Source organism: Meles meles, chromosome 7 (genome assembly GCF_922984935.1).
Source record: "Meles meles chromosome 7, mMelMel3.1 paternal haplotype, whole genome shotgun sequence".
NCBI lineage: Eukaryota > Metazoa > Chordata > Mammalia > Carnivora > Mustelidae > Meles > Meles meles.
Window position 1 is genome coordinate 119,099,728 of NC_060072.1, and position 27,724 is coordinate 119,127,451.

A 27,724-nucleotide genomic window follows, 5' to 3' on the forward strand; every position below is an offset into this window, starting at 1 on the left:
CCATCTCCTTGGCTGCCAGGCCAGCCCCCTGTTGCACAGTATGATAATTATATCCATCTGTCTTATGGTAGGCACCACCACCTGGCATTTATATTGGAGAAGATGGGGAGGATTTTATCCCCTTTGTTGCTACCAGAGAATCTAGTTCGAGGACAGGTATCAGTCCTACCCTATAGAAGAGAGCCACCGTTGAACTTTTTACCTTAACCAGGTGATTGCCAATGATACATGTGGGTATCTTGTACTCCTCATATGTGAGGAGGGCACTTCACCAGGGTTATTATCCCCTAAAACTCCTAAACCCAGTCTAATTGTGAAAAGAACACCACACAAACCAGCTAGAGGATCATTCCACAAAATGCTAACCAGTACTCTTCCAAAGTGCCATGGTCATGAAAAGCAAGGAAAGACAAACTGTCACAAATCACAGGAGACTAAGGAGACTTGACAACTAAAAGCAGTGTGGTATCCTAAGACTAGATCCTGGAACAAAAAGACATCAGTGGAAAATCTGGTGAATAAGTAACATACCAGTTAATTTCTTAGTTCTGATGCACTGCTGATGTAAGATGTTAACATTAGGAGAAACTGGGTAAAGGGTATAAGGGAATTCCCTCTATTACCCTTACAACTTCATAAATCTAAAATTATTCTGATATAAAAGCCTTATTTAATAACTTATAAAGCCACAAGAAATGGAGATGACAGCAATAACATTCTAGAAGCTGGAAAGCAAAACTTAGCAGACCCTAAAAACCTGACTCCTAAGCCAACAGTGGGGAATGCCAAGAAGCAATCCAATATCCCCCCATGGAACTCCCAAATGTTCATGAATATGATACCAGGTGCCAGCAGAAGGAGCCTGAATATAGGATTAGTTGAAAATATTTAGGACTTTCAGTTTGATACCCAGATGGGGCCTTCAGTACTACACAGTTTGGCAACTGCCTCTCCAACATCCCTACACAAGCCTGTGTGTTCATTTAGAAGGGGTGACATGGAGGGTCTCTATACTAGGAAACACCAGGAAGAGTTGAGGGTAAAGTGACCTACTGAGAAGGAGTAAGGAGCATGCCACATATTAAATTATTGCCTCTCATCCCCATATTCACCCTTAATTCACCCAATTCCTATGTTAAAGGCCCAACCCGTAGTACCTTAGAATGTGACCTTACTTGGATGATGGGGTCTTTTCAGAGGTAATCAAGTTGTCTCTAATCCAATATATCTGGGGCCCTTGTAAAAGACTAATCTGACACAGAGGGAAGATGGTGTGAGGAGACACAGGAAGAACACAGTCATTTGCAACCCAAGGAGAGGCCTGGCACAGATCCTTCCCTCGGCCCTCAGATGGACTCGACTCGTCAACACCCTGATTTTGAACTTCCAGACTCCTCAGTTGTGAGACCATAAATTTCTGTGAAGTCAGGCTGTGGGACCTTGATTATGGCAGCCGTAGCAAACTAATAGAACTGGCTACACTACAATATTGAGCTGGACCCTTCCCGTGTTTCTCCTTTTCTCCTTCCTTAGCTGGCATGCCTTAGCTTGCTTTTCCTTGTTAATACCACCCAGTTGTTAGTGGTGTGTTTGTTGTGGTTTTGGGTGGAGACATCCAGTGGCTCGTAGCCGCAGGGTGCGAAGTCTCTAAGGGAGCTTGCAGCCCTGACCACATGACTGCCTCTGGCCAGTGGATGGGCTTCCAAAGCCCTGACTCCCTCTGTGAACCTACCCTTCAGCCTCATGGAGAGGCACTTCCTACTCACCTAGCCTCCTGAGTAGGGGTGTTCTAGGCTCACCCCTCTTATATCCCAGTGATACATGGTTCTTCTCAGTCCCAGTCATGTTCCCTGGTTGCCAGCCCTGTCCTGACTGCAGGTCAGGATGGTTCCTGCTTGCCTGGGAAGCCTAGCAAACTTCACCATCCAGTGGGCTGCAATCACACCTTCACCTATGAGATCTGAATCCCAGACACGGGGGTGCAGGGAGGCCTTCTAAGTGTGTTTCTTTTTGGGGTACTCTCCCTTAGCCCTAGAGTGTTCTTTAAAGTTGTCTGTACCTGTTTATACTTAATCCCTCTGGACCATGACTGATACAGAAAGTAATATGAAAGTTTATAAAAAGAATATTTAGAACTGGGCAACTGAGTGGCTCAGTCCTTAAGTGTCTGCCACGGCTCAGTTCATGATCCCAGGGTCCCGGGATCAAGCCCTGCATTGGGCTCCTTGCTCAGAGAACCTGCTTCTCCCTCTCCCTCTGCCTGCTGCTCCCCACCCCCAATGTGCTCTCTCTCCTCTCTATCAGATAAATAAAATCTTAAAAAAAAAAAAAGAATATTTAGAATTTCAGCCCTTTTCCCCTCACTTGGCTACCTGAATGCTGGCAGCCAGGCTTATGGTCCCCATCCAGAAGATAAGATTCTTCTGTGAAAAATTTGACAGCTGATACTGGGGATACCCAAGGAAGCAGTTTTAGAAATGTCAGTCAACAAATCCTACTTACATGAACCAATTGCTTCCATTCAGCTTCTTTGTGTCCCCATCTTAAATATGTGCAGACCACCATGGATCATCAGCATTCGAGAAAAGCCTTTAAAATGAAAGAATAAAAAAAAAATTAAAAATAATAGGGAGAAAAGTGGGCCTATGAAGGGAGAAGAGAACATTTTAAAGAGCTACCACTAATATTCTCCGGTTTTGAAATAGTAAAAAAAGTTTATCTCCACAAAAACATGAACAAAAAGGGGCACCTGAGTGGCTCAGTGGGTTAAGCCTCTGCCTTCGGTTTAGGTCATCTCAGGGTCCTGGGATCGAGCCCTACATCGGGCTTTCTGCTCGGTGGGGAGCCTGCTTCCCCCCGCCCCCCGCCTGCCTCTCTCTCTGTCAAAGAAAAAATTTGTGATCTCTCTCTCTGTCAAATAAATAAATAAAATCTTAAAAAAACAAAACAAAGGGACCATAAGAAAGAAACAGTCAGAAAACAAAAAGTCTTACCTTACTGAGAGGAAGAGGATTGAGGGTGTGTGTGTGTGTGTGTGGTGATGAAGAGGGTTCATGCCTCATCTTCCATAGTAACAATTGATAATGCTTAACCATGAATTGAATTATCAAGAAGCAGAGATTTGGAGATGAAAAAAATGAAAGTGGCTGCTTCTGGAGTGGAAAACAAGAAAGGTGGGGCAGGGACCACTTTTTAGTTTTATTTTGATTTGGGGGTGTGAGAACTACCGCTTTTTGAAACAAGTTTTCTAGAGCACGTTTGACTTTTCAGGGCTCAGCTTGGTATTCTGAGTGGCTTGACCACTCAGAACCAGAATTCTGACCTAACAGAATTTAACTTGCTCATTTGTAGAACAATGAGTTGTCATTTGAAAACCTCAAAGGTGACTCGTCCATCTCTTATTGCTCTAACATTCTTTGATCCCAAGTAACTTTTTCTAGACTTATGAATATAACATCGGCCTGCTTCAGCAGCACACACGCTAAAAATTGGAACAATACACAGAAGATTAACACGACCCCCTGCACAGAGAGTACATGCAAATTCATGAAGCATTCCATATTTTTAAGTAAGATGTTCCTCCTAGTTCAAATAAATATATTATATATACAAATATAAATAGATATATACATATCTCACACATGAAGGGTTTATTTCAAATTAAGCCTTCATAATCACGGACTGTATCTATAAAAACAAATCCACAAGTTCTCTCAAATGGAAGTAAACATTTATTGAAAGTACTTCCTTATTAAATAAATGCTTCCAAATTTAAAAAATTTAGAAGTTTTTTTAATTGTAAAACTCCCATAAAATTTAACATTTTAATCATTTACCATTTTAATCATTTTTAGGTGTATGATTCAGTGATATTGGAAGAGAAGTGCTTTTCAAAGAAAATGTATGTAAAAATTAGCTCAGGATTGGAATTGTGTCATGTTCTATACCAAAATATTAATTTAGTGTTGCTCATTTCATATTAGCTTCATAAAATAAAGTTAACATTATAAACTTTCAAATGTTTCCACTGTAGGTAAGATTAGATGACAACTATTTAAAATATTCAAGAAATTAACTCATTTTTTTCACCCACTTTACAGTTGGGAGCCATTTGAAAAAAAAAGTAATGTAACTAAATCTAAGCAATCCCAAATAAATGCCCATTGTTTCTTGAGAGAGAAAGACAAGACATTGCCAGTATGAGCTACAGAAAACACCCACATTAACATCTTGGATATATTATTTTCTCGCTGAATAAAAAGTTAGGCACACAGCTTTTCTATACAATAACTGGAATTGTGCACAGTCCCTCTCCACACTGCTCTGAAAATGAACTTTTGTTTTATGCAGATGTAGGCGAATTAGAATGAACAAAAGGCACACATTTGAAGGCTGAGAACATTCAACTGAAAAGGAAAAACAGAATTTTCTTCCATGAGACAGGAGAGCAGACAACTGGTTTACAGACTGATGTGCAGCGGGCAGGTTAGAAGGTTCCAGCTGTCCTGTCTTTGAAAGTGGCACCCCATCAGCAAGTATTTTCTAACTGCTCCTGCCAAGGTTGACGACAAGGCCTATCTGAAAGAAAAAACAGGAAGAAATGGAACCTCCTTCTGGTCTCTCTGGCCCAGTATTAGTGTCAAGGACCAACATCTTCCCACGGCCACTATCGCAATAGCTCGCTCACGTTAAGGTCTGAGCCACAAAGAATGGGGCCCACAGGGAGCTAATGGGGCTGGGAAAGTGCTGCAGACCCTTTCACAGAACATTTATGGGAGAGGAAGCCTGTGTAACCCTTCTTAAGAAGACTGATGGAACGATACTGGGTTGTTAGGAATGTTGAGGCCAGATCGCTGAGCCTGGACACAGAGGCAACCATGAGCCCTTCCTGCCTCATCCCCCACACACAGGCTAAGTTCAGTCTAACACCCAACAATAACTCCACTGAGACTATGAAGTGAGGAAAGAAACTGCACTGTCTTCCATGGCCACCATTGTTGGTCACACTCCAGAATGAACGCACCTCTGCTCTGTTCAATTCCTGCTTGCTTCTCCATGCTTCTTCATTCAGCCCTTAAACACAAATGCCCCTATTTCTTTTCTGGCAAAGCATGGTTTCTGACATGTGCTCTCATGATTCTAATGCAATCATCATCCATATACTGATAAATCCAAAATCTCCTTCTCTAACCCTAATCTTTGTCTTAAATTTTAACTCCTATATCCAACAGCATGCAGACCTTATCCAGTGGAAGACCTCCCAGGCACTAAAAACCTTCAAACATGATGTGTGTAAATAGACTGCCTAATCTTTTTACTTGAAATCCCTGGGGACAATTATTTCCTGGAGTTTAGAGTTTTACCAAACTTAGAAAAGGTAATACATAGTACAAAAATACCACCAGTGAGGTCTAGGCCTGTGTCTTAGAATCAGTTTTTTTCTTCAGCAAAATGTACCACTGTTTCCATTGAGTGGAATATACAAAAGCTAAAATAGTCTTATGTCAGCTGAGGTCACATTTTGTTATCAAATGAGTTTGCACCAAATTGACAAGAAACTTAAGAGCTTCTTAGATGTTGGAATTGTGAATGAGTGATTATTGAATTTTATGTCACACATATGACACTGAAGGGCTATTATCCCTAATATACACAGAGCTCTTAGAAATGAATAAGAAAAAGAGAGATGAAACCCAGAAGGAAATTGGACCAAGGACATGAATAGACCATTTAAAGATAACATTTTTTAAAATGTTCAACCATACTAATTGCAAGTTGCCAAGATATGCAACTTGAAATTGTGAGATATTTTCTGCTTCTCAGATAAGGAGGAATAAATAATAATTTAGCAAAAGTATGGAGAAATATGCATTTGCATATACTATTAGTTAATATTTGTAAAGACCTTAGAACAGTTGCCTAGCACATAGTAAACTTCACATAAGTTCTTCTTAAATAAATATTGGTAGACATTTTTATTGGTAAAAACTCAGGGGAAGACCACTTAACAACAATTGATATTAAAATTTCAAATGTGTATATTTTGATGATATCCAGCACCTCCAATTCGAAGAATTCCACCGAAATACTCAAGAAAAGATATATTATGTAGAAAGATGTTTGTTGAATTACTGTAATCATGAAATTTAGAAACATCACTGCCATCTTTGGTGGTGTGTTTCTCCTCAAGCTGGTAGGAAGGTGGCCACGGCAGACCCAGGCATCACATCCAGACACATCAACATCCAGAGGAAGAAGAGAATGGCTTTCTGGGGCTCACTTCTAGGACTAGAAAAACTTTTCCCGGAAGCTTCCCAGTAGACTTCTCTGTTCTCACTGGACATTTCTGGGGTCCATGAAAACTTCCCACACCAATCCCCAGCAAAGGGAATGACATTACCCCAGGCCAGTGGTTCTCAAACATTTTTTATCTTGGAACCAATTCAGGTGCTTAAAAATTAAGGATTTCAGGGGCGCCTGGGTGGCTCAGTGGATTAAGCCGCTGCCTTCGGCTCAGGTCATGATCTCAGGGTTCTGGGATCGAGCCCCGCATCGGGCTCTCTGCTCTGCAGGGAGCCTGCTTCCTCCTCTCTCTCTGCCTGCCTCTCTGCCTACTTGTGATCTCTCTCTCTGTCAAATAAATAAATAAAATCTTTAAAAAAAAAATTAAGGATTTCAAAGGGCTTTTATTATTATGGGTTGTATCTATTACTAAAATTTCTAAATAATTATTAATTTAAAAACAACAATAAACCCACTGAATGTTAACATAAACCCACTGAATGTTAACATAAGTTAACATAACTATATTTTCCAAAGCAAAAGCGTTTTTAAAATAAAAAGTGTGTGTATTTAAGGTGTACAACATGATCATTTGATATACATGTAAGTGCTTACTACAATCACACTCATTACTTGTCCTCACATAGTTACCGTGTGTGTGATGAGAGCACCTGAAACCTGTTTTCTCAACAAATTTCCAGTATTCAATACAGTATTTTCAACTGTAGTCATGTTGTACGTTAGATCTAGACTTACTCATCCTACATAACTGCAACTTTGTACCCTTTGGCCAACATCTCCCCATTTCCCCCACTCTAGCCCCTGGAAACCACCTTTCTACTCTCTGCTTCTACGTATTTGACATTTTTTAAGAGTCAACATAGAAGTGATATCATGCAGTTTTTTTCTTTCTGTGTCTGACTTATTTCACTTGGTGTAATGTGCTCCAGGTTCATCCATGTTATCACAAATGGAGAAGTTTCCTTTTTTTTTTTTAAGGCTGGAGAATATTCCATTGAATATACATACCACAATTTCTTTATCAATTCATCCGTTGACAAAAACTTAGGTTGCTTCCATGTCTTGGCTCTTGTGAATAATGCTGCAAAGAACAGGGGGATTGCACATATCTCTTCAAGATACTGATTTCATTTTGGGGGGTGTTATACCCAGAAGAGGAATTGCTGAATCATATGGAAGTTCTGTTGTTAGCCGTAGCAAAAGCACTGAATGAGAACAGTGGCCTTGCTTTCCATTTTTGCAAATACTTTACTATTTGGCTTAGTGTTAAGACAGCTGGATTCTCATACATGCTTTTGCATTCATTCGATCTGTTGGAATCTGTTGGTAGAAGTAAGTATTTAAAAAAAAAAAAATCCAGCCTCATTCCGATACGTAGCCAGAAAAGGGAGAAACTCACAGACCCCTGAAAAGGGTCTCAGAAACGCCAGCGTCTCTGGCTGCATTTTGGGAACCTCTCTGCCTTATCACCAAAGGAGGGGCTAGGTCATTTTCTCCTAGAGCTTCCAGCTGTTAGGAGAGGGAGAGGAAACATACACTAAGTCATAACCTGCTAGGAAGGAGAGAGGAGAAGGCAGATACGGTCAGGAAGAAGGAGGGGTACTGATGGGTCAACCAGCCACACCCCTCTACAAACTTTTATTGAGAACACACTTAGAACTGGGGTAAATTTTCCATTTTAACCATTTTTAAGCATATGGTCCTCTTCTCCAACCTCATCTCTGACACTCTCCCCTTGCTCACAACCCTGCAGCACATGAACCTTCCTGTTTTTCAAATATGCCAAGAGGTTTCCATATCTCAGACTTCGCACAGCCTCTTCCCTCTGCCTGAAAACCCCTGGAAACCCCTATCCTTCCCAAGGCTGGCTCTCTCCCCTCACTCAGGTCCCTGCTTAAATGCGGGTGTTTCCTGCTGCTCCCAATCATTATCATATCTTGTTCCAAACTTTTCACAAATACTTCTTGAGCACGTACTATATGACAGGCCCTATTCTAACTGCTGGGGATAGAGTGGTGAACAAAACACGCTAAAATCCTTACTCCTGGAGTGCCTGGGTGGTTCAGTCAGTTAAGTGTCTAACTCTTCGTTTCAGCTCAGGTCATGATCTCAGGGTCATGGGATCAAGCCCCATGTAAGGCTCGCACTCAGCTCAGGCTCTGCTTGAGACTCTTTCTCCCTCTCCTGCCCCCTGCTTCTCCCCCCACCCATGCTCACACACACACACACACACACACACACACACACACACACAAACACACTCAAATAAATAAAATCTTTTTAAAAAAATCCTTACTCCTTCGAGGTTTATATTCTGGTGACTGTTTACAAAGCACTAATCACTACTGCAATTATCTTGTTCATTTTTTTCAATGTTTATTTCATCAGCTGGTCATTTCAGCATCATTTATAAATCAAAAGCTGGAAACAACCCAAATCCCTGACAATGGGAACTGGCTTAAAAATTTATGTCCTTATAATATAAAGCCGTATGTCTGTTTCAAAGAATGAGTGGGCCTATATGTACTGCCATGAAAAGATGACCAAGATATACTTGTATCAGACACACCAATATTTGCCTTCCCAGCTCCCTTGGCTCCAGCTGCCTGTCAGACCCTCAGCTTCCTGTTCTACCTCAGTGCATAGTTCTACCATCAGGGCCCAACATAGTCCTGCACCTAGGACAGCAAGGCTCTCTCTTGCTGCCACTACGTGAACAGGCAAACCACATGCCCAGAGTTTCCACCTGCTCCTGCTCCTTCTGGACTCAGATGAGGCCACATGGCAGAGCACTGGGTTCTGACATCCCAAATGGCCACACAAGAGGACAGGCGATGCAACTTGGAAGTGTGAAGGTTAACACCCCATGGGGAATGTTTGCCCTACTGAGTATTTCTAAAAGCTTTCCTTCACATGGTTTACAACTATCCACAGTTATCATGTTTGAAATTAAAAATGAGAAAATTTCGAAGTATTCGTCAATTGATTTTAGACATCAATAAAAACTCATTCTTTAGATGCAAACACAAATAGCGTATTTTATATAAAAGCAAATATGTTTTCTGGACAAAAAAATCAAGCAAGAAGAGTGGTATTGCTTTACACATTGGCAGGTCTCTTTAAAACCTGGCTTAACAGAAAGGTCAATTCTCCTAACTGCTTCTGCATTCAGTTTATTGCAGCATCTTGTTTTGGTTTAAGTTTAGGAAGCTAATCTGGCTTCATACTGAGTGTAGTTGGAAAAGGTAGGCATAGCATTTTCAGATAACTGGATGTTCTTCTTTGATACTACACCAAAACTTAACAAGTATTAATTTCTGAAAGGTTAGCTGCAGTGTGGAATCTGAAACCATATCAATGGGCTCTTTGTCCTCTGTTATGTTAAAATCTATTGTTCAGGGTTGCCTGGGTGGCTCAGTTGTTCAGCATCTGCCTTCTGCTCAGGTCATGATCCCAGGGTCCTGGGATCAAGCCCCTCATCAGGCTCCCTGCTCAGCAGGAAACCTGCTTCTCCCTCTCCCGCTTCCTCCTGCTTGCGTTCCCTCTCTCACAGTGTCTTTCTCGGTCAAATAAATAAACAAAATCTTAAAAAAAAATCCATTGTTCATTTGTACTTTGGATGGATATTTCACCCATGTGTAATATTGATCTTGCAGACACCTGAAAAAGTCTTAGTGATTCTCAAAAGTCCATGGACCACACTTTTGTAAGTGATGACTTATTTATTTACATGTTTATAGTTTGCTCCTCCCAACCTTCTCCTCCAGAAAGTAAGCTTCATAGGAGCGGAACATTGTTCCTCTTGTATCTCTTGCACCTGGAACAGGGTCTAGCTCATTGAAGGTTCCCAATAATCACTGGTTCAATGAATGCACTTCAGTGATTCTGTAAGAGAGGCATCCCATAAAGTTATCTTATCATTTCGTGGGAGTGGTTCATGGATCTATATGACCTTGAGACTACATTAAATTATTTTCCCAGGATTTAAAAAATTGATGTCCTAAAGATAAATTAATTTAAAATTAACTAGTGTTGTTTTCAAGTTTTTACTTAAATTCTAGTTAGTTAACATATAGTGTAATATTGGCTTCAGGAATAGAATTTTGTGATTCATCACTTATATACAACACCCAGTACTCACCACAACAAGAGCCCTCCTTAATACCCATCACCCATTTAGCCCATCACCTACCCGCCTCCTGCCATCAACCCTCAGTTTGTTCTCTATCATTAAGAATCTCTTATGGTTTACTTCTCTCTTTTTTTCTCTTCCCATATAGTCATCAGTTGTTGTGTTTTTTTTCCAAAAATTTCACATATTTTACTTGAGTAAAATCATATGGTATTTTTCTTCCTCTGACTGACTTATTTCACTTAGTGTAATACATTCTAAATCCAGCCACATCATTGCAAATGGCAAGATTTCATTCTTTTTGATGGCTGGCTGAGTAATACCCCTTTGTGTGTGTGTGTGTGTGTGTGTGTGTACTGCATGTTCTTTATCCACTCATCAGTCAATGGACATTTGGACTCTTTCCAAAATTTGGCTATAGTTGGTAATGTTGCTATAAATATTGGGGTGCATGTGCCCCTTCAAATCAGTATTTTTGTATCCTTTGGATAAATACCTATGGTGCAATTGCTGTATCATGGGGTGGTTCTACTTTTAAATTTTTGAGGAACCATACTGCTTTCCACAGTGTCCTCACTAGTTTGCATTCCCACCATCAGTGTAAGAGAGTTCCCCTTTCTCCTCATGCTTGCCAACATCTGTTGCTTCTTGTATAAAACTAATTAGCTTTAAAATTCACAAATTTTGCCCTTAGGAAACAGATTGTGACTTTCAATAATAAATATTTATTTCTATAAACATTAAATAAAATACACTATAATACAATGCCAAGCACCCTTTATGAAATATGTGGTACAAAATTCTACATGTGAGGGATAGATCTACCTAACCAAAGCTTTATGAAGCAATTCTTCCTTCTTTAAGGGTATTATGGAGAAAGAAGAGTAAATGAGATTAGGCTAAAAGAATGTTGTAAGAAAAAAAGATGAAACCAAAATAATAATAAGGAAAAATTGCATGTCATCTCTCAAGAATATCCAAAATATTCATGTATGCTTGTATGTGTTTTCTGTCTACTTCTGAAACAACCCAAAGAATCTACATAATAAAATTTGGCTTCATGAAGTAGTCTAGACACTTCCTACTTGAAGCACAAGCTTGTGTCAGCAGCTCTGATATTTTCTGGAAGTTAGAAATGAAAAGTCTCAGGCCCCACCAGGCCCACCACACAGATATTTTCCAAATATAGCCTCTACAGTATGTTCCATTCCACATTTTGTGAAGTTGACCCTTCTCCCACCAAATGGTGGGGACAATGTCTCTTTCTTAAAATTTGGGAAGACCTTTACAACTGCCTCTACCAGTAGATTATGGTAGAAGTGACACTATGTGATTTCTGAGGTGATGTCATAAAAATGCCGTGCACTTTCACCTTGCTTTGTTGGGACACTTGGTGAAACCCAGCCACCATGCTGTAAGGAAGCCAAGCACTATTTGGAAAGGATACATATGAGCTTTCTGATCAAGAGCCCCATCTAGGATCTCAGTCAACAGCCAGCATCAACCATCAGACTCATGGTTTCAGCTCCCAGCCATTAAGTTATCTTCAGAATCCAACCATCTAAGCAGATATGGAGACAAGCTATCCTTACCAGGCCCTGCTCAAATTGCAGCTTTGTGAGCAAAATAAATGAGTAATCATTTAATAGCTGTTTTAAACCACTAAGTTTGGGATGATCTGCCATGCAACAGATAACCAGAATACCCACTGCATCATTTTAACAGCACCCCTCAATAATTCATATGCATACTGAGGTGCCTGGGTGGCTCCGTCAGCTAAGCTTATGTGACTCTTGGTTTCAGCTCAGGTCATGATCTCATGGGTCAAGAGCGAGCCCTGCATCAGGCTCTGCACTCAGCCTGGAATTTGCTTGAGGATGCTCTTCCTCTGCCCCTCCCCCACTTGCACATGCATTCATTCTCTCTTCTAGATAAATAAATCTTAAAAAGAATAATTCCTATGCATATTAAAATGTGAGAAGTATTGATTTAAAGCAAAATTGTGTAACATGTAATTTTTCCTACTGCCTTTAACAGCACCGATTACAAATATGAAAAACTGCATACTGAGCTAAAATTATGTTTAGAATAATGGTTCCCAGAAAGCTAGGTAACTGTTCTCTGTTAATGTGCCATATTGTCTAGGTGTTAGAACTTGTCCAAATCTTGGGTCTGACTCACAGTTGCAGGGTATTTTCTCCACAAGAGATAGAGAAACGGACTAAGTAACTGAGGCAAGTCAAAGGATTTTGGAAACCAACACTCCCGAAATGTAAAGAGGAGGACTGAGGATGTGTGACTAATACCTAGCAAACTTACTCATGCCAAGGGCAGCAATCATTTTAATAGCAGATGACATAAGGAAAACTTTTGAAAACAGATGGTGTCATGCTACCAAAATTAAATGTAGATGAACACATGCAGATGTTTGCGATTGTGAAAGTCTAACAACAAAGCTGTAATTCATAGCATTCTCCTGGGGTCAGCTTTTAAAAGTGTATTAGCTAAAGGTCTATGGTTTCATAATCATATAGGGTATAGCTTTTGTTTCCGTTCGTCTATGTGGCTGATTATCAGTATGTCTAAGGTGTTTGTTCAGCGAAGTTAAACATTTCACTCATGCATAGTGTTCTAAATTTTAAGTCAATGCAAATCACAAAGATCGGTGAATAACAATCATCAGTTGTCACATGTCAAACAATTGGATATTTGGGAACATCTAAATTTTTCGATTAGTTTGTCTAGTTTCCAACCCGATATTTGGCATCCTGTACCAGAGCCAGATCATTTAGCATTTCCTCTTAACCAGGTCAAATTCATCTGTGTTTAGACTATTCCTGTAAAGAATAGCCCTTTGCATTAAGTGCAGCTTGCTTGGTTCACTTTCCAGTTATGAAAAACAAGGTATAAGTAAGAGCTCCTGGTTGCAAGCAACAGAAACATATTCTGGCTAATGTAAGCAAAAAAAGGATTTATTGAAAGACTAATAGGGGCTCATGAGCACACTGAGAGGAGGAGTTCCTGACTTGGGAAAGGGGCAGGGGTCAAAGAAGTCCTAGCCCAGCCACTTCCACACTGGCAGTGCGACCACCACACTAAGACTATCTTCCAAAAGATACCCCATTCCTGTCGCACGGTGTCCTAGGTCAAAGTCCTCCTGGTTTCCGTAAGTGCCCGGTGGGTGTGAAGTGGGTGAGCTAAAACTTGCCCTCCTGTCAGGATTCTTCACGGAGGGAGACTCTTTCCCACAAGAAGACTGGGATATTATAAAAAGTGGGATGATGCTGGGCATCCAAAATCTTATATACGTCTGCTATAAATATGTAGGGCTTGTTTAAATTATAAAATAATGCATGTTCATTGCGGAAAATACATAGTATTGTCTTTCTACATTTTTTCCGAAATCGGAATTATTATTGAATGTACTATTTATAACCAACTTTTTTTCTCCCAACATATTGTGATCATTTTCCAATGTCATACAACTATTCATCTGCTTTTCAATTTTGGTTTTCTTTTTTTAATCTGCATTTTTAAAATTTAAATTCATTTAATTAACATATAATGTATTCTTTGTTTCAGAGTTACAGGTGTGTGATTCATCCGTCTTATATAATACCCAGTGCTCATTACAACATATACCCTCCCTAATGTCCATCACCCAGTTACCCCATCCCTCCACCCCGTCCCCTCTAGCAACCCTCAGTTTGTTTCCCATGAATAAGAATTCTTTACAGTTTGTCTCCCTCTCAGTTTTGGTTTTCAATGTTTGTATATTATGTCTCCTCTGCTTATATTTTAATCACTTAGGTAATTTTTTTTTTGAGATTTCATTAACTTATTTGTCAGAGAGAGATGGCGCACAAGCAAGGGGAGCAGCAGAGGCAGAAGGAGAAGCAGGCTCCCCGCTGAGCAAGGTACCCAATGCAGGACTTGATCCCAGGACCCCAGGATCATGACCTGAGCCAAAGACAGACGCTTAACTAATTGAGCCACCCAAGCGTCCCTCAGAGGTGGTTTCTCGTCTGCCTTTTACCATTGTAAATAATGCTGTACCTAACATACACTTCTTTTTTTCTCTCTCTCTCTCTTTGGCTGAAGTCGATTGAAGGCTTACCATGTATCAGGCACTTTGCTAAGTGTTTCATGTGCGTTTTCTCATTGACTCCCCACAGTGCCCTGTGTGGTAAATCCTATCATTATCACCATTTTAAAGCAGATGAGGAACATGCTGCTTGAAAGTTATAAAAAACTTGCCCAAGATGACACAGCGACGGATAGTCACTAATTAAACTGGGGGTCACAGCTAGCAGATGGTGGAACCCGCCTGTAAATCTACAGCTCAGCCTCTGGACCTCTTAACTTTCCTCTCACGTAGAAATTGTTGGATAATCCATAAACATTTCCTTACGATAATAAATCAAGAGAAGTGGAATTGAAGGAGTAAAGGCTTTTGATACGTACTGTCAGCTGCTCTCCTGAGGGCACGAATTCATACAGCCCCAGAGAGAGACTAAAGGGCCTATTTTCCCACACCCTTGGGCCACACCTCTAGGTTTGCCTTTATCAGAGGACCTTTGTCAATCTACCGGGTGAAAAAAGATATCTTGGTTTTTAAATTTTGCGTGTGTTGTATTATATATTTTTTTAAAGATTTTATTTATTTATTTGACAGAGAGAGAGATCACAAGTAGGCAGAGAGGCAGGCAGAGAGAGAGGAGGAAGCAGGCTCCCTGCGGAGCAGAGAGCCCGATGCGGGGCTCGATCCCAGGACCCTGAGATCATGACCTGAGCCGAAGGCAGCGGCTTAATCCACTGAGCCACCCAGGCGCCCCTGTTGTATTATATTATAATGGTAGCTTTGTTTTATGATTTTTTACTATGTGTCAGTTAAATGCACCCTCCAAGAGGGTAAAGACAGCTGTCGTCTTGTTTATTGCCTTATCCCTAGCACCAAACAGGGTGCCTGTACACAGCAGTCACTCAGTAAAGATTTTTGGAGTAAAAAAATAAATTAGTGAATTATGCCAGGGATTGACTTTAGCCCTTTAAGTGGGTTGTCTCATTTAGATCTCATGACACTCGATGTCTTAGCTGGTATTTATACCAGTAATACTTTCGCTAGTATGTCTGACCCAATAGGCACTCCTAAGGCCTTGCTTTAAACCAGTTCAGGTGCGATACAGTAGGACTGCCCAACTCTCTTGGTTTCTCCCCACATGGATTCCTTGTATGATACATGAGTTGTATTTTAAGTCAAATCACTCCAAATCACTCCAAACTTATTGAAAATATGCCCATTCATTTTCCATGTTGTAGTAAAGGAAGAAACTTAATTTTTGTAGGAGTCTTCTGACTTTTTTTTGTTATTTAGAAAAGGTCCATTTTGGGGTTGCCTGGGTGGCTCGGTTGGTTAAGCATCTGCTTTTGGGTCAGGTCATGATCCCAGGGTCCTGGGATCAAGCCCCATATCAGGCTCTCTGCTCAGCGGGGAGTCTGCTTCTCCCTCTCCCTCTGCTTATTCTCAAATAAATAAAATATTTAAAAACATATATAGAAAAGATCCATTTTTAAATCTAGCCTTCTGATTCCGTACTTGTGCCTTCAACACTTTCACAATGATTTTCTGCCCCTCAATAAGAAAAGTACTCTTGATCCTGTCATGGACACGTTTTGCAACCATGGAAGCACCATGGGCTTGGATGACCTGTTTTTTGGTTTTAGACAATCTCATAAGAACTTTGGCTCTCAAGGTACAAACCCCTTGAAGTTGGCCTGGGCACATGGCACAGGTGGATTTAGTACTGTCCCACTTTCTTGCTATAAAGGTAAACAATTCTAATGCCAGGGGTTCAGGGCAGCCTAGTTTTGTTGGACGCTGTATTGTAAAATAGCTTATGGGCTATGTCAAATGCTGGACCATTTGAATGCCTCTAGATTATCTCCAAAAGGGAAAAAAATTTATTTATAGAGGTTGGAAAGAACTCTCCATGTATTAAAAACATTACCTCTAATCCTTTGTCATATAGTTTGCAAATACCTTTCATTATTTTTTTTTGCCTTTTAGTTTTATTTATGTTTTTTTAACTTGTAAATATGTTCCCTTTTTTGTAGCAAAAGCTATAAGACTTCCTGTTTATATTTTTTCTTTGCTATTATATATAGAAGTCTTTTCTACTTTAAGTAGGCTAATAATCATACATAATAACCATTTCTTGATGGAATGATGTGGATGTAAAATAAAAACCCTGGCTTTCCAACATGAAGTCATGATGGTGGTGCACAGAATCCCTCTATTTCCCTGTAATAGAATTAATTACTGGAATTAACTGGATTAATTTTGCAACTGCTCCAGGGCAATCTAAAACACCCAAGGGCCTGCGATGTCAAAGTTCTTCACTCTGGGAGAGAAGATGGGAGCATCAGTTCTGTTTCTTCTCCAGATCCTACAGACTGGTAACATACTCTCTGAAAAGCATCTATCATCACAAACACTACCTGGATTCAGTAATTTTGTGTGTGTTGAAAAAGAAACATTAGGATTCCAAAATGGAACCACTTGTGCTAAACCCCACATCAGCAAGCCAAAAAGAGTTAATACCTAAGAGAAGTTTCAGCCCCTCCCAGGATGTAGTTTTTTGGTTTTTTTTTTTTCTGTTTTTAGATTTTTTGTTTGTTTGTTTATTTTAGAGAGAGAAAGCAAGCATGTTCTAGGGGAAGGAAGGGCAGAGGGAGAGGGGGAGAGAGACTCTCAAGAAGACTCCCCACTGAGTGCAGAGCCCAATATGGGGCTTGATCTCACAACCTGGAGATCATGACCTGAGCTGAAATTAAGAATAAGACACTTAACTGACTGAGCTACCCAGGTACCCCCCCCCCCACCACCAAGGATGTAATCTTAACCAGTCAGTCTGGAATGTCCTGATCAGTACTAGTGATGTAATTTATCTGGTGGACCCTTTTGTCTCCTAAATGAAATTGACTGTACCTGAAACAATCCACTCTTTTCCCTCTTCTGCCTATAAAACCCTTCCATTTTGTATAGCTCCTTGGAGGTCCTTTCTGTTTGCTAAATGGGATTCATGAATCATTGAATAAAGCCAATTAGATAATCAAACTTACTCAGTCAAACTTTAACAGTATAGGCAATACGAAGGCAATACGAACATGTGTATATTCACACAGTTTTCCTCATAAAGTTTCAAAGGACTGAAAACAACAGTAAGTTTAAATAACTTTAAAGTTTAAACTTTAAAGTTTAGATAACTTTAAAACAGTTCTCTACAGTAACAGAAAGTTATATAAGGAGGAAAAAAAACCTCAACCAAATGTAATATATATTAAAACAGAATTTTCTATGCACGTGATTGAGAATTGTTTAGGATGAATGAATTTGTACCATCCAATGAGTTAACTGGTAGCAAGCAGTGAATTCCAATGAATTCCAAGTAAATTGTCTGCTTCCAGTCCCTTGGGAGAAAACCTGGAGCCTGAAGATGGCAGCCAAGGAAGACTCCGAACTTGCCTCTTTCCACAGACAGCAAATATACAGCTGTGTATGGGATAATTCCAAGAGTACGGAAACCTGGCCGGACAGCTCTCTCCACAACAAGGGATAAAAGGACTGCACTGAGACAGGTAGAAGTGGCAGAAACAATCTCACCAAAAACCACATCCCTGTGCAGCAACTCACAATAGGGAAGGATCTCACAGTTCTGAAGCCTCTTCCTAAAGAGTGAGAGGTTCATGCCCCATATCAAACACCCCAACCCTTGGGATCTGGACCAGAGACGAGATGCCCAAAATATCTGACTTTGGAAATCCAAGGGGCTTACAACTGGGGAAACTGGGAGTCTGGGGAGATCTGAGATCTTCCTTATAAGGGGTTTGCATGCAGACTCCCTCATCCCAGGAACCAGCGCAAAGACGGCATCTTGAGAGGTAACTGGATTTCATGTGAAGGACATTCATTTGCTAACCATAAAGGATCTGCCAGAGGGACAGGGATGAATGGGGACATTCTTTGGGGATGGAGGCACTGGCTAGTGCATTTTCGCACTCTCCCTCTACCTTGCCAGCACTGGCAGACATGTGTGAACACAGCCTCACTAAAGCCACAGGACAAGCTCCACGCCCAGTGCTCCCACATCTCCTTAAAGCTGTGGACATGCCTGGCCCTCAGCACACTCATGCAGCCCTCTCAAAGCCAGTGTGTGAGTGTAGTCCAAATAGGGGATGCCCCTTGATCACTTGGCCCTGGTGGCCTGAGGAACTCTTGTTTCTGGATCCCACAAGACTATGCCAGTTAGAAAGATGGTTCTGGACAGGCAATAACACCAAGGGCACTGCACAGATAGCAAGCTGAAATGTATTCTCAGTGTGCCTGAGAAAAAGGCCCATCTACTTGTCCTGGAGTTTCATTTGGAGGGACAACCTTCAAGTCTGCCCCACATTAGAAGCTACAGAGGCACGCTCAGGGAACATAGGCAGGAAAACACCATTGTTGATCCCTTCCTTCTCCCAAATGAAAGAACAAGACAAAACTTCAGAAGAAGACCTTAATGAAATAAAAATAAATAATATACCTGATAAAGAGTTCAAAGTAATGGTCATAAATATAAATCACTGAACTCAGGAGATGAAAGAATGAACACAGTGAGACCTTCACAAAGAAACAGAAAATATAAGAAAGTAGTCACAGTGCCGAAGAATACAATAACTGAACTGAGAAATACACTAGAGCAGTTCAGGAGCAGACTAGATGAAGCAGAAGAACAAATTGGTGACATGGAAGACAAGGTAGCCCCACTCACCCAAAGAGAAGACTAAAAAGAAAAAGAATAAAAATGTGAGGATAGCTTAAGGGTCCTCTACGGCAACATCGGGCAGAATAAGGTTTGCATTATAAGGGTCCCAGAAAGAGAAGGGAGATAGGGGTAGAATCTTATTTGAAGAAACAATGACTGAAATTTTTCCTAACCAAGGGGAGGAAACAGACATCCAGGTCTGGGAAGCAAAGACAGTTCCAAGTAAGATGAACCTAAAGAGATACACACAGAGGCACGTTATAATTAAAATGTGAAAAATTAAAGAGATAAAAAGAATCTTACAAGCAGCAAGAAAATGCACCCCTAGGTGTCTCAGTTAAGCACCTCTCTTCAGCTCAGGTTGTGATTCCAGGGTTCTGGAATCAAGTCCCCCATTGGGCTCCTTGCTCAGTGGGGATCCTCCTTCTCCCCCTGCCTGCCACTCCCCATGCTTATGTCACTCTCTTTCTCTGACACATAAATGAATAAAAAAATTTTTTTAAAGCAGCAAGAAAGAAAAACAACTTGTTATTTACAAGGGAACCCCAAAAGACTATCAGCTGATTTTTTAGCAGAAACTGCCAGCCAGAAGACAGTGGCATATACTCGAAGTGCTGAAAGGAGACTATTTCCAAGCAAAAATACTCTACCTGGCAATGTTATCATTCAGAATTGTAGGTGAGATAGAGTTTTCCAGACAAGCAAAAGCTAGAGGAGTTCATCACCACTAAACTAGCCCTACAAAAAAATGTTAAAGAGACTTTTTAAAAAGATTTATTTATTTATTTTAGAAAGACAGTGAAAGAGAGAGAGAGAAAGAGCTCACATAAGTGGAGAGGGACAAAGGGAGAGGGAGAGAGAGAATCCTCAAGCATATGTCCTGCTGACTGTGGAGCACAACACAGGGCTTAATCCCAGGACCTTCAGACCTGAGTCAAAATCAAGAGTCAGCTGCTTACCTGACTGAGCCAACCAGGCACTTAAATGGATTTCTTTAAGCTGAAAAGGCACTAACAGGGAAATACATGAAAGTAAAAATCTCATGGGTAAAGGAGAATATACAATAAAGGTTTTGGATTAACTCCTTTTAAATCTAGCATGATGGTTAAAAATCAAAAGTAGAAAATTAACTACAACAGCAATTATTAGTTAAGGGATACACAAAATAAAAAGATGTAAAATATGACATAAAATACACAAAATGTGGGTTGGGGGAGTAAAAATGTAGAGTTTTCAGAATGCATTCAAATTTAAGATACATTCAATTTAAAATAGAGTGTTATATGTATAGGCTGTTATTTATGAACTTCATGGTAACCATACAGCAAAAGCCTACAGAAAGTACACAGAAGACAAAGAGAAAGGAATCTAAATATAACACTATAGAAAAGAATCAAACCACAAGAGAAGAGAACAAGAGAAGAAGAAAGGAACAGAGAGGAACTGCAAAAACAGCCAGAATGAACAAAATGACAGTAAGCACATACCTCTCAATAATTATAATTTAAATGTAAATGGGTTAAAATTTTCAATCAAAAGACAAAGTGGCAAAATGGATAAAAACCAAGACGCATCTATATGTTGCATACAAGAGACTCATTTTAGATCTAAGGACAGTCAAACTGAAAATGAAGATGTAGAAATGTATTTCATACAAGAAACCTGGTGTAGACAAAATATACCTTTAAACAATACAAAGAAGGTCATTACATAATGATAAGGCAGTCAATCTAGCAAGAGGATACAGAATTTGTAAACAGGTATGTACCCAATATAGGAGCACCTAAATTATATAAAACAAGTATTAACATACCTAAAGGGAGAAGATGACACCAATATAGTGGATGATTTTAATACCTCACCTTCATTAATGGGATAGACCATCCAGACATAAAATCAATAAGGAAACATTAGCCTTAAAAGACACAGTAGATCAGATCCACTTCATAGATGTATACAGAATATTTCATCCAAAAGCAGCAGAACATACCTTCTCAACTGTATATGAAATATTCTCCAAAATAGATCACATGTAAGGCCATAAAATCAGTATGCAAAAATCTGTTGCATTTCTATACACTAATAACAAACCAGCAGATATCAAACATTTTTCCTGACCACAATAATGTAAAACTAAGGATCGATTACAAGAAGAAAACTGAAGAAAAAAAAAAAAAGACAAATATGTGCAGAATAAGCAGTATGTTACTGGACAATGAGTCAATGAAGAAATCAAAGAGGAAATTAAAAAATAGCTTGAGACAAATGGAAATGGAAATACAACAATCCCAAGTCTGTGAAATGCAGGAAAAGCAGTTCAAAGAGGAAAGTTCATAGTGATACAGGACTACCTCAGGAAACAAGAAAAATCTCAAATAAGCAACCTACCTGAAACAAGAAAAATCTCAACTAAACAACCTACCTTTACACTCAAAGGAACTAGAAAAGAAGAACAAATGAAGTCCAACATCAGGAGAAGGAAGGAAATAACAAAGATATGAGCAGAAAAAAATGAAATAGAGACTAAAAAAAAAGAAACAATCAAGGAAACTCAGAGCTGGTTCTTTGAAAAGATAAACAAAATTGACAAACTTTTAGCTAGATTCGCTAAGAAAAAAGCAAGAAAGCTCAAATAAGTAAAAATAGAAATTAAGGAGAAGTAGCAACTGATACCACGAAATACAAAGGATCACAAGACTATTATACACAATTATATGCCCGCAAACTCAACAGCATAGAAGAAATGGATAAATTCCTAAAGACATATAATATTCCAAGACAAGGTCATGATGCAGAAAATATGAATAAACTAGTTACTAGTATGGAGATTGAATCTGTAATAAAAAACCTCCCAATATCCAGAAGTCCAGGATCAGATGGTTCACTGAGTGAAATTTATCAAACATTCAAAGGAGATTTAATACCTATCCTTCTCAAACTCCACCAAAAATTGAAGAAGAAGAAAGGCTTCCAAACTCATTATAAGGCCAGCATTACCTTGATACCAAATCTAGACAAGGATACCACAAAAAAAAAAAATAAATAAAAATTACAGGCCAATATCCCTGATGGGCACAGTTGAAAAATTCTTCAACAAAGTATTAGCAAACTTAATTCAACAATACATTCTTAAAAGGATTATACACAAAGATCAAGTGAGATTTATTCCAGGGATGCAAGGCTTGATCAATACCCACAAATCGTTCAACATGATACACCACATTAACAAAATGAAGGATAAAAATCATACGATCATCTCAATGGATAATAAAGGGGATATATGACAAGCCCACAACTAACATCATACTCAGTGATAAAACACTGCAAGCTTTCCTCTAAAACCAAGAATAAGATAAGGATGCTCACTCTTGCCACTTTTATTTAACACAGTATTAGAAGCCCTAGCTGTAGCAATTAGGCAAGAAAAAGAAAAAAAAATCATCCAAATTGGAAAAGAAGAAGTAAAACTATCACTTTATGCATATGACATGATACTATATACATAGGAAACCCTAAAGATTCCACCAAAAAATTGTTAGAATAAATGAGTTCAATAAAGTTACAGGATACAAAATCAGTGTGCAAAAATCTGTTGCATTTCTATACACTAATAATGAGCCAGTAGAAAGAGAAATTAAGAAAACAATCCCATCTATAATTGCATCAAAAACAACACAAAGATACCTGGCTGGCTCCGTTGGTGGAGCATGAGACTCTTGGTCTTGGGGTCAAGAGTTTTATTTTATTTTATTTTTTATTATTATTTTTTAAATTTCTTTTCGGTGTTCCAGAATTCATTGTTTACGTACCACACCCAGTACTCATGCAATACGTGCCCTCCTTAATATCCACCACCAGGCTCACCCAACCTCCCACCACCACCAAGACCCTCATATTCTTTTTCAGAGTCCACAGTCTCTCATGGGTCATGAGTTTTAGCTCCTCATTGGGTGTAGAGATTACTTAATAAGAAAAAAAAGAGTTAATTCCTAGGAATAAATTTAACCAAAGAAGTGAAAGACTCATATAAGATGAAAAACACTGATGAAAGAAATAGAAGAACACAAATAGTGTAAAGATAGTCCATGCTCATGGATTGGAAGAATTAATATTGTTAAAATGTCCATACTGCCCAAAGCAATTTACAAATTCTACGAAATCCCAACGAAAATTCCAATAACATTTTGCACAGAACTAAAATAATTCTGAAATTTGTATGGAACCACGAGTAATCCTGATAGCTAACACAATCTTGGGAAAGAAGAACAAAGCTGGAAGTATCACGCTCCCTGATTTCAAACTAGACTATGAAGTTATAGTAACCAAAACGGTATTGTATTGATATAAAAACAGACACATGGATTAACAGACCAGAGAGCCAGAAATAAACCCACACATGTATGGTAAATTAATTTGTCACCAAGGATCCTAGAATATACAATGGGGATAAAATAGTCAATAAATCATATTAGAGAAATTGGTCACATGCAAAACAAGGCTATGCCACATACAAAAATTAACTCAAAATGAATCAAAGACTTCAGTGCAAGACCTGAAACCATAAAACTCCAAGAAGAAAAAATAGGCAGTAAACTCTTTGACATACTGGTATTGGCATTAACATTTTGGATCTGACTCCAAAAGCAAAGACAATGAAAGCAAAAATAAACAACAGGGACTACACTAAACTAAAAACTTCTTCACAGCAAAGGAAACCATCAACGAAATGAGAAGGAAACCTACTGAATGGGAGAAAATATTGGCATATCATAAATCCAATAAGGGGTTAATATACAAACTATATAAAGAACTCAAACGACTCAATAGCCAAAAACCTGAACAATCCAATTTAGAAATGGGCAGAGGATTTAACTTGACATTTTTCCAAAGAAGATATAATGATGGTCAACAAGAACATAAACAGATATTCAATATCACTAATCATCAGGGAAATGCAAACCCAAATTACAATGAGATATCACCTCGCAACTGTTAGAATGACTATTATCAAAAAGACAATAAATAAGTTGACAAGGTTGTGGAGAAAAGGGAACTCTTGTACATTCTTAGCGGGAACATAAATTGGTGCAGCCATTGTGGAAAACAGTACGGGAAAAAATTAATAATAGAACTACCATATGATCTACCTATTTCACTTCTGAGTATCTGAAGTGAATGAAAACACTAATTTGAAGAGATCTAGGCACCCCTAAGTTCATCGCAGCATTATTTGCAATAGCCAGTGCAAATAACGGAAACGTACGTCCAGCATTGGGTTCCTCACTCAGCAGGGAGCCTGCTTCTCCCTCTGCCTGCAGCTCTCTATGCTTGTGCTCTCCCTCTCTCTGGCAAATAAATAAATAAAATATTTTTAAAAAATAACTTCAATGTACATTAATGCATGAGTGGGTAAAGATTATATATATACATATATATATGATTTTTTGTATATACAGTAAGTACTAATCCACTGTGTGTGTATGTGCGTGTGTGTGTGTGTCTACACAATGGACTACTACCCAATCATAAAAATGAAGGAAATCTTGCCATTTGCAACAACATGGATGGACCTTGAAGACATTATATTAAGTGAAATAAGTAAGACAAAGAAAGACATTTCACTTATATGTGGAACCTGGTGGTTATCGGAGAAGAGAGGGGCGGGGGTGGGTGGGTGAAATGGGTATAGGGGGTCAATCGTATAGTGAAGGATGGTAACTAGATTTATTGTGGCATTCATTTTGTCATGCAAACAAATAAATCATTATGTTGTTCACCCCAAACTAACATAATGTTATATAGCAATTACACCTCAATTAAAAAGAAAAAAAGATAGGGGCACCTGCGTGGCTCAGTGGGTTAAGCATCTGCCTTCAGCTTGGGTCATGATCTCAGGGTCCTGGGATCGAGCCCCATGTTGGGCTGTCTGCTCACCAGAGAGCCTGCTTCCCCCTCTCTCTCTGCCTGCCTCTCTGCCTACTTGTGATCTGTCTCTCTCTGTCAAATAAGTAAACAAAATCTTAAAAAAAAAACAAAACGATAACTCATAACCTATAAGAAGATGGCAGGCATATTTTAGGCTCACTTTTGAGACAATGATATTGCAAAATATAATCAAATCAACCTTGTTTTGGGTTTTACATTGAGCATCCTATTATCTGGATACAGGTGTATCTTACAGAAATAATAGCAAAGGTTGTGTTGTTCCCTGTGTTATATAATTACCAGAACTTGTTGGAGCCTCCGTCTGTCATATTTGAAGAAATGAAGTTACAGCTGCAGCGTGGGGGCTGTGTGATGACAGGGTAGCATGGTAATTAGTTACTAATTAGAATTTCTGAAACATTAGGGCAATCATCATAGGAAAATCCCACTCAACATTCCATGTAAGTTAAAATGCCCCCAGGGTAGCTAGTAACATCTGAAAATAGTAGCAGGTGTAAGTACTTCGGTTGGGGGGAATCAACATTTCCATTACCAACTCAGTTTTCAGAGGTTACAACTTGATATTTTTTATTTGTCTCCATCAGTCTGGTGTTCATACCCAGGTGTATAGACACATATACTTTAAAATATCTTTTATTTTGTTGTAAAGCTGCTGCTAATGAAAATTGGCTTTAACAAACATCTTTTTTAAATTTAAATTTTACTTAGTTAACATACAGTGTGATATTGGTTTCTGGAGTGGAATTCAGTGATTCATCACTTACATACACTTACACAACACCCAGCACTCATCACAAGTGCCATCTTTAATACCCATCACCCATCTAGCCCATCCCCCACCCACTCCCTTCCATCAACTCTCATTTTGTTTTCTATCATTAAGAGTTTCTTATGGTTTGCTGCCCTCTCTTTTTTTCTTTACCCCCTTCCCTAATGTCCCTCTGCTTTCTGCCATAAAATCCACATGTGAGTGAGATCATATAGTATTTGTCTTTTTCTGACTGACTTATTTCACTCAGCGTAATACACTCGAGCTCTGTCCACGTTGTTATAAATGACAAGATTTCTTTTTTGATGGCTGAGTAATATTCCAATCCATATGCATATTTATACCATATCTTCTTTATCCATTCATCAGTCGATGGACATTTGGGCTTTCTCCATAGTTTGGCTACTGCTGATAATACTGTTATAAACATTGGGGTGCATGTATCCTTTTGAACCTGTGTTTTATATCCTTTGGGTAAAGACCTAGTAGTGCAATTACTAGATTGTAGGGTCATTCTATTTTCAACTTTTTTTTAAAGATTTTATTTATTTATTTGATAGGCAGAGACCACAAGGAGGCAGAGAGGCAGGCAGAGAAAGGTGGAAGCAGGTTCCCTGCTGAACAGCGAACCCAATGCGGGGCTCGATCCCTGGACCCTGGGATCATGACCTGAGCCGAAGGCAGAGGCTTAACCCACTGAGCTACTCAGGCGCCCCTATTTTCAACTTTTTGAGGAACCTTCAAACTGAATAAACATCCTTTTGATATTAGACTTAGTTCTCTTTTTCACTTGGAGGGTGTGTGTGTGTGTGTGTGTGTGTGTGTGTGTGTGTGTGTTTTAGACTTTTCATCAGGGAGAGAGGTACTTAGGTAACCTACAAATATTAAGACATAAAAAGAGCTCAAAGACAAAGTCACTTTGACCTTATATGGTTCTTAACCTCATGATGATTTATTTCAGATCTTTTAAACAATGAGTCAAAGGAGACTTGGCAAAATGGTTTTTTAAAATCTCAGATTGCAATTGAAAACGTCATTTGAATGACTAAAAAATTAGAAAAATTGCAAAGAACAAAGACAATGAAATCTAGGCTTTACCTACTTATAGAATGCTATAATTGCTTTATCTCCGTTTAAGACTTAAATTTAGGGGTGCCTGACTGGCCTGTGAGAGGATGCAACTCTTGATCTCAGAGTCATGAATTTGAGCCTCACATTGGGTATAGAAATTACTTAAAAAATAAATTTTATAAATAAGCTGTAATGCAGCTACTATGTATCCAGTCTGTTCATGGATACAAATAATCCCTGATAGTTTCTTCTAGGGGAAGAAAGTTCGTTTTCTTCACATTTAACATAGAAAATATTCAAACATGACAGAAATAACATTTGACATTTTAACAGGTTTTCTTTGACCTTGTCCTGTATGTATTTATCTATTTTTGGTCATTTGTACCTAAGACCACAAATATTGCCTTCTTATACCAACCCCAGTGTATTTCTTAACTATTTCTGTTTAACAATTGCATCAAACTTTGTGGCTTCTAAGAACAGAAATTTATGATCTCTCCATTTCCGTGGGTCAGGCATCTGGGCACCACTTAGTTGGGTGCCTCTGGCTCTAGGTCTCATGAGGTTGCAGGTAGAGGCTAGACGGGAGAAGGACCACTTCCAAGCTCGCTTACGTGAGTTTCTCCATGGGATTGATTCAGCATGATGACTGGTTTCCCCACAAGGTGAGCAATCCAAGAAAAAGCGAAAAAGGGT

The 27,724-nt window shown here is 39.2% G+C and overlaps 1 non-coding gene across 1 annotated transcript; it reads left to right on the plus strand.

Annotated features, from left to right (window-relative positions):
- The first annotated feature begins 3,461 nt into the window (after positions 1-3,461).
- LOC123947795 lies at positions 3,462-3,566 on the plus strand. Its single transcript, XR_006819831.1, has one exon. It is a non-coding gene; the product is annotated as a U6 spliceosomal RNA (small nuclear RNA).
- The last annotated feature ends 24,158 nt before the right edge of the window (positions 3,567-27,724 follow it).